General features: G+C 53.4%; 1 protein-coding gene across 4 annotated transcripts in view; it reads right to left on the bottom strand.

Annotated features, from left to right (window-relative positions):
• Nucleotides 1-16,366, bottom strand: part of CTBP2 (C-terminal binding protein 2) — a 161,669-nt gene that overhangs the window by 67,250 nt on the left and 78,053 nt on the right. The window lies entirely within an intron of this gene.

Consider the following 16,366-nt stretch of genomic DNA (forward strand, 5'->3'; position numbering starts at 1 on the left):
TATCCTGTGTGGGTGGAACCATGACAGAGGAGGGGAGCAAGACGAAAGGAGATTTCAGATGCATAAAGAAGTCCCTCACAGTCAAGAAACGGCTGACCCCAGGGTGTGAACCGGGGCCCCCTGGAGAGGTGCTCCGTACCCCTGACCTAGGACTTGGCAGTGTGGTCCAGGGCTGTCCCCAGAGGGAGGAGCGGGCACCAAGGTCAAAGGGGATGGGGGAAGGACATGCGGCCTCCCACCTGCAGATGTTTTTTTTTCTCTGTTCTAGAATTTTCTGGCCTGTCCCAGAGGCGTGCCCGAGGGGACCGGCAGCCAGCCCCCTGTTGGATCCAGGTTCCCCATGGCCCTTATAATCCTGAACTCTCCCGGGATTCCCGCGGAGGCGAACAGCCGTGGTATGTATCATTTTATTTTCACTCAAAACATCCTTCCTGGGACCATCCCAACAAGCTGAGCATACTATTTTCAACTAAGGCCCTGGCATTGTCTAGGAATGTTTTCAGGACTAAGCACATCGCTAAAGCAAACATCTTATTTTTGTCTGCTAGGCCAGCCAAGCTCTGTAAAAACATTTCGCTCCAGGACTTGCAATAGAACTGCCCCCTCTGCACCAGACACCGTGTCCGGGGGAAAGAACTCTCACTCTGGACGCCGGCATGTGGGGTGTCCCCACGTCCTCCGGGGGGTGGCTTCTGCTTCAGGAAGGAGTGAAAGCGGGGGTTCCCTCTCCTCCCCACGCTGTCTGAAACCAACCAGCAATTCTTTCCAGCTCTGCTGGAGAGGACACACCCCGTCCTCACTGGAGGGACGCGGGACTCAGCCACCAGGTGACACGGTGCATGGGAGAGAACAGGGCCACGAGAGCAAAGCAGTGAGAGTCCAGCCCCCCAAGCCAGGGGCAAGGGTGAGCGGGTATTGCAGGGCGGGGAGCAGAGGCCAACACGCCTGGGTTCCTGCACCCACCGCCTCAAGGTCATTGGCTCCTGGTGGCCACGACAACGACTGGCAGGATCACATGCACTGTGACAGGCAAGTCAAAGAATCCCGGGCACCATCCTTGCCGGGACCTACTCACTCCCCTCCCCAACAGCCTTAGGAAACAGGTACGTGATTAGCATCATTTAAAATGACAAAGTTGGGGGCGCCAGGGTGGCGCAGTCGGTTAAGCGTCCGACTTCAGCCAGGTCACGATCTCGCGCTCCGTGAGTTCGAGCCCCGCGTCGGGCTCTGGGCTGATGGCTCAGAGCCTGGAGCCTGTTTCTAATTCTGTGTCTCCCTCTCTCTCTGCCCCTCCCCCGTTCATGCTCTGTCTCTCTCTGTCCCAAAAATAAATAAATGTTGAAAAAAAAAAATTTTTAAAATGACAAAGTTGAGGCCCAGAGCAAAGCAAAACTTGCTCAGGTGACACAGCTGGATCCAGAACTGAGGCAGTGCCTCCTGGTTCCCGTCCTCCTCTGCCCCCTGATGCGCCTGTCATCAGTGTATTCAAAGGGCCGGACCAGGGGCACAGAACCGAGTGACTTCGCAACTGGGTCTGAAAAAGACAACGGGGGCGGGTGAGGGGGCAGCGGAGGCCTGGAGTCTAGACCCCTCATGTCGAGATTGTCAGAAAGGTCACCCAGAACAAGAAAGGAGGGGGTGGGCACGGAGGTGCCTTGTAAAAGTCACAACTTGTTGAATTTTCTTTCGGCAACGCTACTATCGCCCTATTTCTCAACAGAAACATTCACCTGTGCTATGAAAATGACAGCCAGGATGCACTTGCAGGATGCCCGTCCGTGGGATGTGGGGGGGGGGGGGGGGGGGGTGGGAAGCACACGCGACGAGGCCGGCCGTGGGCTGCGGGCTGCCCAGGCTGGCGGGTGGGGACGAGGGTGCCCAGGACACAGCTTTCTCTGCTTTTGTGGATTTGAAAATTTCTGCAGCGTTTTTCCTTTAAGCTCCCCTTCTGTGAACCGGGGACGGGGTCATCCGCCTCGCACGGCCGCGGCGGGCATCACGGATGGCGGAGGCTGACTCCTGGCACACAGCGAGGCTCGAAACAGCCAGGTCCCTGCGGACGGCGATGCTGTTAGTCACAGGGAGCACTGAACGCCTTGCATCCTCCCGGTGGCCTTAAGGGTGGCGGAGAGAACACAGCTGTGCTCAGGTGAAGGTTCTGGGGTTCGGCACAGACGGCGGGGCCCTGCTGGGAGGATCCTTCGAGCCACCTCCCACAGCAGCCCCGGGCCCACCAGCCCAGCCACCACTGTCACCAGGCAAACGGAGGTTGCAGCAAGAAAGAGCAACAAGCAAGTTATCACATCATCCTTCTCCTTACAAAGCGATCTGGAAAGCTAATGACGGGTCACCCCGAGCGCATCTTCTGACATGGAACCCGCGTGGTGGACGGCACCAGCGGGGGGCACGTCGTACTTAGAAAACTCGGCGCATCTTTACTTCTGACGTGGAACCCGCGTGGTGGACGGCACCAGCGGGGGGCACGTCGTACTTAGAAAACTCGGAGAATTTGTGAATCCACCACCGCGACGCGCGAGTGTCCGTGGCACACACGCGTCACGAGGCCCTTCGCGTGTCTGCTCCCAGCCGGGCTTCGGCCACGGGAGGAAGCAGCGAGCGAGGGCCGGGATGCGATGTGCCACCACCCAAACCCGCCGATTCCCTCGCAGGCCTGAACCTACCACGCCCCTCTCTCGGCAGACACAAAACCGCGGTAGAATTCTAGGCCTCTGGCTCCCCGCCAGGAGTTAACAATGATTTGCCGCGTGAAACTGCTGATTCCTACCAAATGGAGCTCTACGATTTATCAACTCCCGGATGGCGCAAGCTCAGTGGTGGCTTAGCCACATCACCTGAGTTATTGCTGTGTTTTGTATCAGTGACAGCTTTGCTGGGAATGAAAGTTTTGCAAATTCGTTCCTGCAGGACAAACTTCCAAAGTCAACAAGGGGCGTTGAGCAGACACAGGAATCACACGCCCCGGTTCCCAGGCCACAGCAACACTGCAGTGAACAGGTAGGGTACAAGCCAGGGGTGCTGCCCTCGGGCACCCCAAACTTTAGAGCCCACGGCAGTTGAATTATCCAACTCTGCTCGAATTATCCAACTCTGCCTTCCCGTAGGAATGAGGTTATTTAAAACACGTTAGGGGGAAAAAAAAAAAAATCACTGCTGATTGCTTTATTTTCATCCAGGGCAATGAATTTATAAATAGCCTGTAGAGTGTGGCAAACAGATAGAGCGCGACTCTGTGAAAACCACGTGCTAGTGACAAGGGGCAGGCGACGCCGGGCTTTCAAGGGCGGACGATACCTTTGTGCTAGCGGGAGCCTTTGCCTGGGAGTCTGGGTATCCCCACCACTCTGTGGGCTGTTTGGGGGTTCCCTCACCCTAATCCCATGCGGCTGGACAGCGGTGGGTTAGTGTTTGTTTTTTTTTTAATTTGAATTGGGCCGGGCACAAACGGGTAAGTTTCCTTCCGGCGTCCCCATCAGTGGAATAGGCAAACACTTCTTCCAAACGCCCCAAACTCAGGCTTTTGGCAGGGAAACCAACACCTTGGGGGCATGCCTGGGAGAGCGGCGGTCCCCCGATGCTCAAAGTAAGCACTGGAGGGTCACCGATCCTACTTCAAAGGGTGGGAGCCCCGGCTGTCGAGGGAGGATCACCCCAAACTAAATTCAAGAATCTCAGTTATGTTTAAAACATCAGTGTCACGATCCACTGTGTAAGTCTGCCTCCCTTTCCGCCCGTTTGTATCCAGGGTGGATGCTCAGAATCCGTTTTAGAATCGGATTCGTAAGAAGAACCTGAAACAAAAATCAGAGGTTAGCTTCTCGAAACATCAGAAAGGGCGTTGGTACCTCCAGCAGGCTGATTTTCCCCATTTGCGGCCACTCCCAGTATGGCTTTTGTCACCCTGGACCCCTCCCTGCCCAGGGAGTGAGGAAGTAGGGGTGTAGCTTGAGGTCTGTGGTCAAGGTCGCAGGAAGACAGAACAAGAATGAAACCTTTCTGGTTTGGTTACTTAGCTCAAAGCCGGTTTTGTTCTTTACTTCTTTTTTGGCCGAGTTTTTGCATATTTAGGGTTTTAGTTTCACAAGTGTCCCTCCCTGGCTGGTTTTACTACCTAACGAGCAGACACTATTCTCTAATGATTATCTGAACCACAACGGTGTCATGGAGAACGGGGAAGCAGGCTGAGCTGGCAAGGAAATGCTGGGCAGCACCAGATATCCATATGTCCAGCTGTCCCCACTGCCGGGATGTGAACCCGCTGTCTCTAAACGGTGGATCAATCAGGAGGCTGCTTCCCAGGACGCCAGACAGCTCACCAATTCAGCCGGGGGTGGGGGTCGGGGGTGGGGAGGGGTGGGGGGTGGAGAGGGATAGGGCTCCTCCTAACCCAAACAAAATTCACATGCAAAACCACTCTCTCTGCCATGAACTAGGATCCGGAATGTTCTCTGACTCGGGGATCCGACCCTCCCAGGAAGGCTAAGCCATCATCAGAACCCAGATGGCGGACCCGCGACTGTGAGACTCTGCTGGGGCTCAAAACCCAACAAGGCCCTGTTGGCATGACAACTCACTGTGCTGTGCACGCAGGGCTTATATGCTTCTCCGTGGCCGTAAGAACACTTTTAAAAAAAGTTCCCCAACAACGCAGGGGAGGGTCAACAGTTAAATTCAACTTATGCCCGGCTATCAAGGAAACTCCAGCAAAATCCAGCCAGGAGGCCACTGATCTCACCAAGCTGTCCCCCTGATGCCCCCAGGGGCTGGAAGATCTCCGGCAGGGGCGGCTGGAGAGGGGAGTGGCTGGATCCAGTTAAAGGACGCGGGACCAGTGAAATGGCAAATCCACACCCCTAAGCCACCAGCCCCCCTCGCCCAGTGTTTTGTTTCTGTGGGTCTCTGAGCTGGGAACCAAGTGGGGGCCCCCCGAGAAAGTGGCAAGTCCCGTTAGAGGAGGAGCCCACAGCACCCACACATGCTGGGGCGGGGCAGTCCCAGGGGAAATGGAATCCTACCAAGGCCAAAGACCAAATTAATATTCATTCAGCCTCCATCTGAAGACAGTGATGTTCATTTCCTTCTTGTAGATGCACCAGAAAGGGGCCCAGAGATGCAGCCAATCTCAGGCTGCAGCTCTTCTGTCCCACGACTCAAGGACCGAACAGGCAGGACAGAGCACGCACGCGGAGCTTAGATTCTAGCTCCTCCAATTAAGTGGCGAGCCCTGTGACCCGTCACCTCAGCCCTCCACAACCGGTTCCTGATCCATAAGAGGAACTACTGGGATCCTAGTTTTACTTTTTTTTTTTTTTTTTTTTTTTTTTTGTATATTTACTTGGAGACAGAGAGGGAGCAAGTGAGCAGGGGAGGGACAAAGAGAGAGGGGGAGAGAGAATCCCAAGCAGGCTCCGCCCTGTCAAGCTCAGAGCCTGACGCAGGGCTGGATCCCGCAAACTGTGAGATCAAGACCTGAGCTGAAATCAAGAGTCGGATGCTGCACTGACTGAGCCACCCAGGCACCCCAGAACTACCAGGATTTTAAAAACCTAAAAGGAGGGGTCTAGCATACATTAGCCCTTAGTGATGCCTCACGGGCTACTCAGGGTGACGCAAGGAGACTGCACAACTCCCGGAGGTCGGTGTGCACCTGTGGACGGCATCTGTGGTCGACAAGCAGTGGTTTGTCTCTACAGTCTTTCCGGCTCCCGCAGAAAAGTCTGCAGTGAACCAAACACGAGCAAGGCCACGGATTCCTGGAAGCCCCCAGACCCAGCAGAGCGGCAGTCCACACCAAGGTCCGGCAGCTCATACCCTACGTTCACCAACGAAATGGGGCAAGTCATTATGGGTTGGCCGGATTTTACCTTTAACGCATTCTTCGCTTAAAGAGCACACAAAAATGGCTTCCGCGTAATAGAACCTGGTGTAATTGTGAGAAAACCATCAGACAAACCACAGTAGAGGGATCCCTCCACAAAACACACAAGCATACGCCTCAAAACCATCAAAGCCAAGAAGGCCTGAAGGAGACGTGACTACCTGTAACGTGCTATCTGGAGGGAATCCCACAACACAAAAAAGACATTAGGTGATCTGGATAAAAAGGGAACTGAAGTTAATAACGTAGGGATACTGGTCCATTAATTGCAACAAACGTACCACACTAATGGAAAATGTCAGTAATAGGGAAACCGAGGGTGCTGTAAACAGGAACTCTATTGTACTTTTCTCAACTTACCTGTGAATCTAAAAGTGTTCCAAAAAAGAACGTCTATTTAAAAAGGAAAGTAATTGCTTGTATGAGGGCCATTTCGCAAACTTCTTACCACTTCAACATCCAGCCCATTTTAGCTGCCAACACACGGTGTACGTGTCCTCACGTCCTAAGCATCAGCTTGCCTTCCCTGGTTGGGGTCACCGGGTCCCCACCCCTGCAGCCACCAAGGGCAGGGTCAGCCCCAAGGAGCCACTGAGCTACAGGCCCCATAAGCGTAGGCACAGGTGCCCGGCCAGGCCCTCCAGAATCCTTCGTGGGCCTCACTGCCCACCAACTCAGGATGCAACACTGAGAGTAAACAGGTGTGTCCAACAAGAAGCCAGAAAACAAAGTGAGGAAAAAAATGACAGCCTCGAGGTCAACCCAGCCATGCGGCAATTGCCCTGGCTGCGGGAGATCTGGGATGCTTCACGGCAGAGGCAGGGTCCTGCCCCAGGGACCTTCCTGGTGTGCAGAGGACAGATCGGTCCTGTCCACAAATGTTCGCCAAGTCCCTCCCTGCTGGATTCAGATAAGCCCCACAGAAGGGCTGTCCCCACATTCAGGAATCTGAAATTTCACCTGCATTAAAAGAACACAAGCTATGTATGTAGAGACAGTAACGTAAACCAAAGGAAAAGTTATCCTGTGCTTTTTATAAACCCGTATCCCTTTTCCTTCCAAACGGTAAGCTGTAAAAATCTAAAAGATGCAAAGAAAAGTATCATTTGCGTTTTGGATAACGAAGGTTTAGCGACTGATGAAAAGAAGAGTGTTTCCAAGGAGCACGGAGCACGGAGCAGCACACAGGAAGCAGCAAGCGTCATCAGAAGGCCAGGAATTGGTCTGCAGACAGAGCTGGAGGCGCCCAGCAATCCTGGAAGGAGGGGGTCGGGCTCCGCGAGCTCCAGTGGCCGGTCTGGGATTCTTGCAACCAGAGGCTGCGCTGGATTACCAACCAGCAGCTGCCACACGGAGGGGTTTCTGAGCCACTGCTCTCGGGCCCCAGGTGCCAGGCCCGGGAGAGGAGGAGATACAGGACTGGAGGATTTGGGAGGTGTCGACGGCTCCACCGACTCCCTTGGAACTTGGAGGCCAGCCACACGGGGAGGACAAGGGCGTGGGCCACTTTGCTGTCTCTGAGACCCCCGGGCCCTCTCCGGCAAACACACCAGGCCCCTTCTCCCTCTGCCCGAGGCTTTCGTTCTCTTCTGACGACTCATTTCGTCTGTCTGATGCCCCAGCTCCCCATCAGGGAGACAAGCCCCCAGAATGAAACGGAGTGATGGCCACGAAGGGTCTGGGCAGACCAGGCAGCACCGTCCTCCCGACCAAGAGCCGCGGGGTCGGGCACCCCCAGCCTGACTGTGCCCCACGCCCACCCGCCGGCTCCCAACCGTCGAGGCCCTTCTGCCGACGGCAACGCCCACTTCGCACAGCGACAGCTCCGTGGTTCTGGGAGGTTTTAGATCCCCAGATCGGGATCGGTAAGTCTAATCTATAAAACATCCTGAACAGTGAGCTTCACCCAGCGCGTACTTGCTCAGAGTTTCCGTTTAGACAGTTCTAGTTTCCAGGATTAAATTCCTAAGCTAGGACATGGTCACTTCTGTTTGTTTTGCTATTTAATCAGGAAATGGAGACTCCGCGGGCTAAACCCCCTTTGTATACTGGAGGTTCTCCTGGAGAATCCTTTGTCAATTGCCTGCTCTTGACCCCCGCCACCCCGAAGCTGAATATAAAGCAAAGATGTGGAGGGGCGCCTGGGTGGCTCAGTTGGTTAAACAGCCAACTTCGGGTCAGACCCTGCTTCAGATCCTCTCTCTCTCTGTCTCTGCCCCTCGCCCTCTCACACCCCCCCTCCCAGAACGAATAAAAATTTTTATTTTTATAAATAAAAAAAATTTTATAAAAATTTTATTTTTATAAATAAAAAAATTTATAAAAATTTTATTTTTATAAATAAAAATTTATTTTACAAAATAACAAAATAAAACAGGGGTGTGCGATTACTTCCTTTACTGCAGTGTGCACACGCACACCTTCAGGAATTGAATAATACAGAAAGAAAGAAGTTACCCTCTCTAAAACTACGGACTTTAGTTGATAATGGATCAATACTGGCTTATTGACTACTACAACAAATGCAGGATATTTTTTTTTTTTTTTTTACATTTTATTTATTTTTGGGACAGAGAGAGACAGAGCATGAATGGGGGAGGGGCAGAGAGAGAGGGAGACACAGAATCGGAAACAGGCTCCAGGCTCCGAGCCATCAGCCCAGAGCCTGACGCGGGGCTCGAACTCACGGACCGCGAGATCGTGACCTGGCTGAAGTCGGACGCTTAACCGACTGCGCCACCCAGGCGCCCCCAAATGCAGGATATTAATGAGAAAGAAAATTGGGTGCAGGGCATATGGGAATCTTTGTATTATCGTCCCAATTTTCCTGTAAATCTAAAACTGTTCTAATATGTAACTGTAAAATATACTGGGGAGAAAAAAGCTTAAATCCCAGGGAGAAAGTTACCCGCTGTCCCCGACACTGCATTCCTATAAAGAATAAATCCCTTGTTGGCAGGGAGTACCTGCCCCCACTCCTTGTTCTGTGTGTGTTCGAGCAATATTCTCTCGGCATCTAGATGCTTCTGTGGGCCGGGACAGCAATGGCCCGCTCACAGGACCTCACTCACCTCTGCCGAGGGGTAAACAGGTAAGGCAGTGGCGGGCAGGCTCACAGAGCCCAGGTGATGGGGGACCCATAGGTGGGGGGGGGGGGGGACCCATAGTGGAGGGGGGGGTCCATAAACCCACCGGCTGAAGGCAGTCCTTGGCACCAGACTAGAGGGCCAACCAAAGCTTGGGGGGGGGGGGGGGGATGGGGGATGAATGGAAAACGAGGAAATAAATGGAGAAAGCCACCGACAGGGGAAGTGGTAAAGCCCGCTAACAAATCGGTCGTTTGTGTAGTTAGCTTGAGCTGATGTGGAACAGGAAATTAATCCAACATGCTGAAGACTCGCATTCCGATTCTTGGAACGGGGGGGGGGGGGGGACCCACCCCCAAAGTGAAGTAAGACCAGAAACACGGCAGTAAAAACTTACGAGACTCAAATTAAAACAGAGCTAATGGTGAGGACTGCCGGCCAAGGAACCCCAGGACCGGCCCATCAGCCGGGTTTTAAAGAGCTCTTTAGAGAGGCAAGGCTCACGAGAGCCATGGGGGAAATAACGGCAAAATCAAACCCACGACAGATTAGACGATAAATCTCCGAAACCAGAGCTCACGGTCCAATATTTTTCCAGTAACTTTTCTTTCAAGAACAAAGCCATCAGCAGAAATCTACTTCTGAGATGCCCAGACACCTATGCCACACCGCCAAGTGCGCTTCCCAAACAGACAGCACACCTTCGCAAAGATGTCTACCAAACGCTGCAGCCTTCAGAAGCAGAGAAAGGGAGCAAGAAGCGGAGTCTGGCGATATTTACCGGGGAGGATGAGCCAGAACAGTCGGCTGCACACAGATGCCCAAGTGAGAGCATCGGGTGGAAGGGGAGCGGTCAGGACAGGCACCTCCCCTCCGCGCTCCGAGGGTGGCTGGCCGGGGGCTGGGACGTCCGCGGGACGCACGACCTCCCCAGGGCTTGGGCACAGGGTTTGCGTGGCCAGATACTGAACACCAGAACAGAACCCGGGTGCAGACCCTTGGTGAGGGGGGCCAGAAGTACTAGCTGCCAATTTCTGGATCCTCTCCACGCCTGCCTTCCACGCCTCGTGGTGCATGGGGAGAGGGGGCCCCCAACACCACCTACACTCCCAGCTGTCAATGGAGCCGCTGATGCCCCAAGTGACCGTCTGGAAGTCTCTGGAGGGACACACGAGCAGACATGGGGCGACAGGTGACTCTCCCACCTGGCCTCGTGGGGACCGAAAACCCAAATCAGTAACAAACAAACAAACAAACAAACAACAGTCTCAGAGATTTGGTAGATTCCTCTCGATACAGGCTTCGGGGCTAATGATCTCACATGCAAGGCCCCAAATCATTAACAAAAGCATGGATTACAGTTTTGGCAATCGTTACTGAAGCCACTACTTAAACTGTGGGATGCAATAAATAGACGACAGAATGGTAAGCAGCTGACAGCCCACCTCCAGAGCCCAAGAACACTGTGTCAGAAAAAGAACACAGCCCTAGCGGCTCCAGACGCGCTGGCCCGGGGCTCATGCCGAAACCCTGTCTGATAAATCATCCTGATGACTCCTGCCCAGTGTTGCAATTTCAGGGACCACTGTGTCAAGTTCTGCGAAGTTTTCTTCCTCTCGATCCCAGTGTTGGCGATGCTCCCTCCGAAGCTCAAAGGCATCTGATTTCTCCAACGGCTCCCACATCCCTTTCGAATCAGCTCCTTACATCAAATGAACGTATTAACGGGATTGGCAACCGACTTGGTACGTGACAAACGATGTTAGGGGCAAATCAGCTGCCTTGATTCATCCACTCGATACGCGACATTACGGCTAAAACGTATCTTCTTGGAAGAAGGTAAAATTTCTGTTAGAACACGGGTTCGTTAGGACTGAACATACGTGGACAAGGGCCGGTAGCTGGGCTCGCTGCCGTGGCTGAGTGGGTCCACGTGTGGTCGCAGTGACATACCGGTGAACGGAGGCGACACTCACCGCAGGCAGGCTGGGCGCTGGGCTGGAGGCTGAGAAGTTCATGTTCACCACAGCCTCCAGAACAAGAGGCGCTCTCTCTCTCTCTCTCACTCTCTGACACACACACACACACACACACACACACACACACACACACACACACAGTTTACATTGGGAACAGACTCAGAGAGGGTTCAGGGACCTGCCCAAGGGGCTGGGATTTCAGCCTACGTCTCCTGGACCCTAATCCTCATACTTGTCCAACCCCCCAGGATGCTGAGCACCACAGGGGCTTCCTCAGCGTGGGTGCTGACATCTGGCCAGGGGATTCTTTATCGTGGGGGCTGTTCTGTGCTGCCTGAGAGCATCCCTGGCCGCCACGCCAGCAGCATCCCTCACCCCAGATATAAACAAAAAATGTCCCCAGGCATTGCACAAGTCCCTTGGGGGAGGGGGTGTGCAAAATCTGGGGTGGAGAGCTGCCTGGTGACCCTGGCACTGGTCCTCGCCACCAGGGCACAGGACAGTGCTCAGCAGACAACATCAAGACCGGAGCCCGAGGTGCGGTTCACATGCGACATCTCTGTGTAGCCAGAGGGACAAAACTTTCCCACCAAGCAGAAGTCTAGTCTAATCCTTCCAGCGAGGACCTCTCGGGACAAGGTGGGATGAGCCTCCCCACCCCCTCCTCCCCGCACCGGTCTGAGAGTCTCTCAGCACCACAGACGCAGAAGCTCCGACAACCACAGGCCCTTGGCACAGGATTGGCGGGCATGCCGAGCCAGGATGGCATCTGGCTAGAAATAAGGGAACTTCTAGTTACCGCTGTTTTTAGACTCAAGACAATTCTGGCCCGATGGCTGTTTGTCCTTAAAAAGCATTACATAAAAATCCACACGTGTGTTTTTAATGTCGATGTTCTGGTGACATCTACTGCTCCGCCAAGCTTTTTGGAGACGCGATGATGCTCTTTCTTTCCGACACAACTACCTTTGAAAACGAGTTCAGCACTGGGCGCGGGACTAAGGGTAGAGTCTCGAAGCCCTGCCGTGGCCCCGGACTGAGGAAAAGGCCGATCTCTGGGGCAGATTCCGGGGCCGGTAAGCATCATGGGATCAGCCTGCGTGACTCACTACCGTGGGACAGTGGGCAAGAAAGAAGGAGCTGGGGCCGGCGTCTGGGGTATGATCTTGAGGCCGGGTCCACCATACGGGAGAATGAGCCTCAGTTCACACTGCCCAGCTATTCTCAAGTTCCCCTTTCCACTCCCCACCCCCCTCAAAGGGAGTTAGGGAGGTAACCGTTCCCCCAAATGCGAAGATCACCATTCCCTCAAACGCTTCCCCTCCCAACGACTCTCTAAGGATCTTAAGGAAAAGGGCCACACACCTCAAGATGTAGGTGCTTTTCCACCCCTGGAAATAAGCCACACCTTGGGCCTCAGTTTTCTCAACTAGAAAACAAGGAGGGCAACCAGGGACTTCCAGAAGCTTCCTTCCAACCTCACAGGTGGTGACCTGCTACGCCTGAGTACCACACGTCATAATTCTGAGTGAGCGGAACACATCAGCAGCTGGAAGAACAAGCTTAAAGCGCCATTCCCTGTTTTCCAGACAATTTCTTGAGATAATACTCTAGAACTCAGACCCCAGTCCATTGGTTTGGGGGGTGGAGGGTGGGGAGGGGGGTGGGTTTTAGGCTGTAAGCCACACAAGCCAAAGTCCCTGATGGCACACACACAAAGGACAGGCCAGCGGGGCCGATGGCTTCGCCACAGATATGGCGCCCGCCATGAGGAACCTTCGTGAAGGCACAGCTTGAGGAGATAAGGGCTTCCATATTAGCCACAGACGACGTGGGGTCTCGTCAGCAATGACCCATCGGGTGGCCATAAGGCCCATGGTGAGCGTGGCCCTTCGGATACTGACAAAGCGTGGCCAGCCAAGCGTATGCTGTGACACAAACCCCAGCGTGGTCCTTTCCGTCCTCCTGTGACCGTCTGTTCTCAGAGCACTCCCACGCAGTATACATCCCACCCCGGTCAACACGAGCAGCTTAACCCGGACGGAGAATCAGCCTCTCTTCCCGGTCTGGAAGGCTCAGTCCTGAGCAGGGTTCACCATCGCTGTGCTCCTTTCCTGGGAACGTGCCAAGGGGCCCTGCCTTCCTTCCAGCCCCCCCGACCCCTCAAGCGAGAGAAAACGCACGGACCCGAGGCAGAGCTCACCTGTCCAAGCCCTCCCACCCACTGGACGTAAGGGACACATCTGGCACCAAGGAACCGCACAAAAAACCAAATAAATGCCAGCCAGGTCGGCCCAGCCCTGAGCCGGTGAGAGGAAACCGGAAAGGGAGCCGCGGCAGGGGTTACGAGTTTGAGATCCACGCTGGCCAGAGGCGGCTCGTTTCTCAGGACCGGCCTACGGATTTCCAGATTTCTTCCCAGGAGAGTTAGGACGTCCAGAAAGGTTTCTTCCTTCCCAGACCCTCTCCTTCATCCTTTCCCCTTTAAGTTGCCATTTCTGCCAAGAATCATCTGGCTTGCTGCTTCCTGCTGCTCCGTTAATTACAATAACAAGAAATAACCCTGCGGTGATGTCATCCAAACTTTTACTTCCTGTAGTGAAGGAACAGGTCGGCCCAACTGCTCAGGGGCCAGCTGCGTCACGCCTCCATTTTGGAAAGAAAAAAAAAAAAAAAAAACAAAAAAAACCCCGACGGCTGCTGTGCTCCCTGAGAGCGTTTATGTTTACAGAGGCACTCACCCCAAAGGTTTTATAAGTTAAATAAAAATAAAGTGTGTCAGGCACTGCAGCCACCAAAATGTGGCTATTGTACGGGGAAAACAAGCCACCGATTGTGTAAAGCTGTGAATGTAGGTTTATGTGCATAAAGAAAAGGCACATTTTCGAAACGCACGTAATGAGATGTGGGGCACAAAGTACATCCAGTGTTTCCAGCCTGTGTGAGCTGAGAAGAGGTGGGATCTGTGGTCCCTGACATCCGCGGGCACACTGAGGCACCTGTGCTGTCGTGGGCACACGTGGGAAAGGAGAGCGTCTCCCACGGGTGACTGCAAGAGTGACAGGCGGAAGCGTGGAGATGGGGAAGGAAGAACCACCTGGGGGGGGGGGGGGGGGCGGTCAGGTCTGAGCTCCAAGGGCCCAGAGGACTGTTCCTAGTTCCTTTCACAAAGCCCAGCAGCCAACGTGGACGGGCATTTTTATTTCCTAAAGGGATCGGAGAATAAAGTGGGGTCCGGCGACACGCTGTGGCAAGTTCTGTGCTTGGGATTTCCCACAAAAAGGACTCTCTGGGGGACAAATGGGAGCCTCCCTGGAAGGAAGGGGACCCAGGCCAGCTGCAGCCCTCACCCAAGAAACAGCCATGCCCAACTCAACCATAAGACCACCTTCCATTCCTCCGCACCCTGCGTCTCAGCCTCGCGTCACCCCTACGGCACTCAGTGTGCGGGGGGCCACCACCTGGAGCCTCTTCTGTGACCTCAACAGTTGGTGTCAACGTTTTCCCGGGTTACTGCTTTAAAGGGCCGAGTCTGAGCAGGGGCACAGGTGCCATCCTTGGAAGTGGTGTTGGGGGAGGGGCGGCCACCATACATCCCCCAGCCCACGGGAAAACTCGCTGTGACCTCGTCGCAACTCGCGCAAGACCAGAAGAAGCTTCCTCGCAGGTCACACGTGGGCTTGGGTATGAAGATCAATCATCGAAGAGGCTCCTAGCAAGGATTTCCCACGGCAGTGACGATAGGGCCCCAGTACTGCCCAAGACTTTAATAAGGCAAGGTCTTATTAGCAGTTGTATCAATTATTTGTGGCTGAACCCTGTTATGTTCCCCAAGAACTAGATGTTCTGTAACCACCCTGAGATTTTTCCACTTCCACAGTTATTTTAACCCTGCCCCGGCCAGGTCCTGACAACCTCTACCAGACTCAATTCCAAGTACCCGGGGAGAGTGCTGAGGAGACCCGAAGGCACGGGCGGGCCAGACTGTTGTCTGCTGGGAGACAGAGGCAGCATGTTTTTACTGGGGGGCACATCTGGAGTCAGAGCCAGTGTTAGGTCTTGAGGGAGAACCCACGGGCATCTCTTTAGATACCTTGGGGAACCAGGTGTCTCTGTCACAACTTAATTTGACCACTACCGATGACGGTGTCCTGTCTTTTCTCGAGCTGTATTTTCCCAGCGTGGATCCTGGCCAGAATATGCCTTCTGAGCCAGTCAAAAAATTGGAGGAGAAGCATCCCAATGCTCCAGCCCCTCGGGGGTTTGTGTTTCTTCACCCTCCACAGGGAGCCTGAAAGCTACGAGTGGGGTTTGCTGGGTCCCCTGCTCCCTAGTCAGTGGAGGGTCGGGACACAAACACCTCCCACAGTGGCCACCGAGTCAGACGTCGGCTGTCCTTCTCCAGCAGTGCACGGCATTCCTCCCAGGGAAGCGTGGAAGAAGGAATGCTGCAGAATATTCTTAACGGATCAACTCGTGCCTGCTGGACCTCCTTCCAAACGTGGGGCGCAGCCCTTCAGTCTTGTGGACACAGTGCCCTTCAGACCCTCCTCCCACAGATGGATATCAACAAAATAGGGGGCTGGTTGCAGTAAGATCTGAAGAAACAATGGGGAAAGACCATTTTGAAACAGCCCATTATATTTCGAAAATGAAATCAAGTCCTGGCTCCAAACAGAAGGGTGGACCGGCTAGCAACAATGACATTAATTATTAATTCTCCTGTAATGTCCCAATAAGAAGCCAATGGCCTATTCCCAGAGGAAAGCTTATTCTCATGACAAAAGAAGACCAAAATATTTATAATGGCTGTTAATTTGAATAGAATCAGTTCCAAAATTAGGACAACTATTTCAATGGTGAAGTTTATTGACCAGGCATTTTCTCAGATGAGAGCAAGGAGCCGGATTTAGAAACCACAAGCCCTTCTCCTGTGATGAAAACCACTTCCAGCATTAAGCACTCTGTGGAGAAGTACTTACTTACATTCTTTATTCCTTCCCTTTGATTTTGAACGTTTTAGGCAGAATTTTAAAATTCCTATAACCGCGGCTAAATGGTTCCAATACCGTACCTGAGCGTTTGAGTGATCATGTCAAATAAAATGTTCTTACAAGTTAACTCTGCTGTATATTTATGCATTTAATATCACAGCTTACTGCAAAGTGCACAAATCATTTTAACAGAGTGTAAATTTAACTACCATGAAGGCATTTTATACTCTGCTTAACTTCTCTAAGGAACCCGTATTTTTTGGAGCAGATAAATCAAGCTTCTACATAACTCTAACTTAGGGGAACAGCAGTCAAGCTTCTAAAGAGAAATACCTCCTCACCCCACCAACTCCAAGGCTCCCTGGCTTCAGATCCACACATCGACACCCTCAACCAAGAAATCCACCTCTG

This window comes from Puma concolor, chromosome D2 (assembly GCF_028749965.1).
Source record: "Puma concolor isolate L17-30 chromosome D2, mPumCon1.1.hap2, whole genome shotgun sequence".
NCBI lineage: Eukaryota > Metazoa > Chordata > Mammalia > Carnivora > Felidae > Puma > Puma concolor.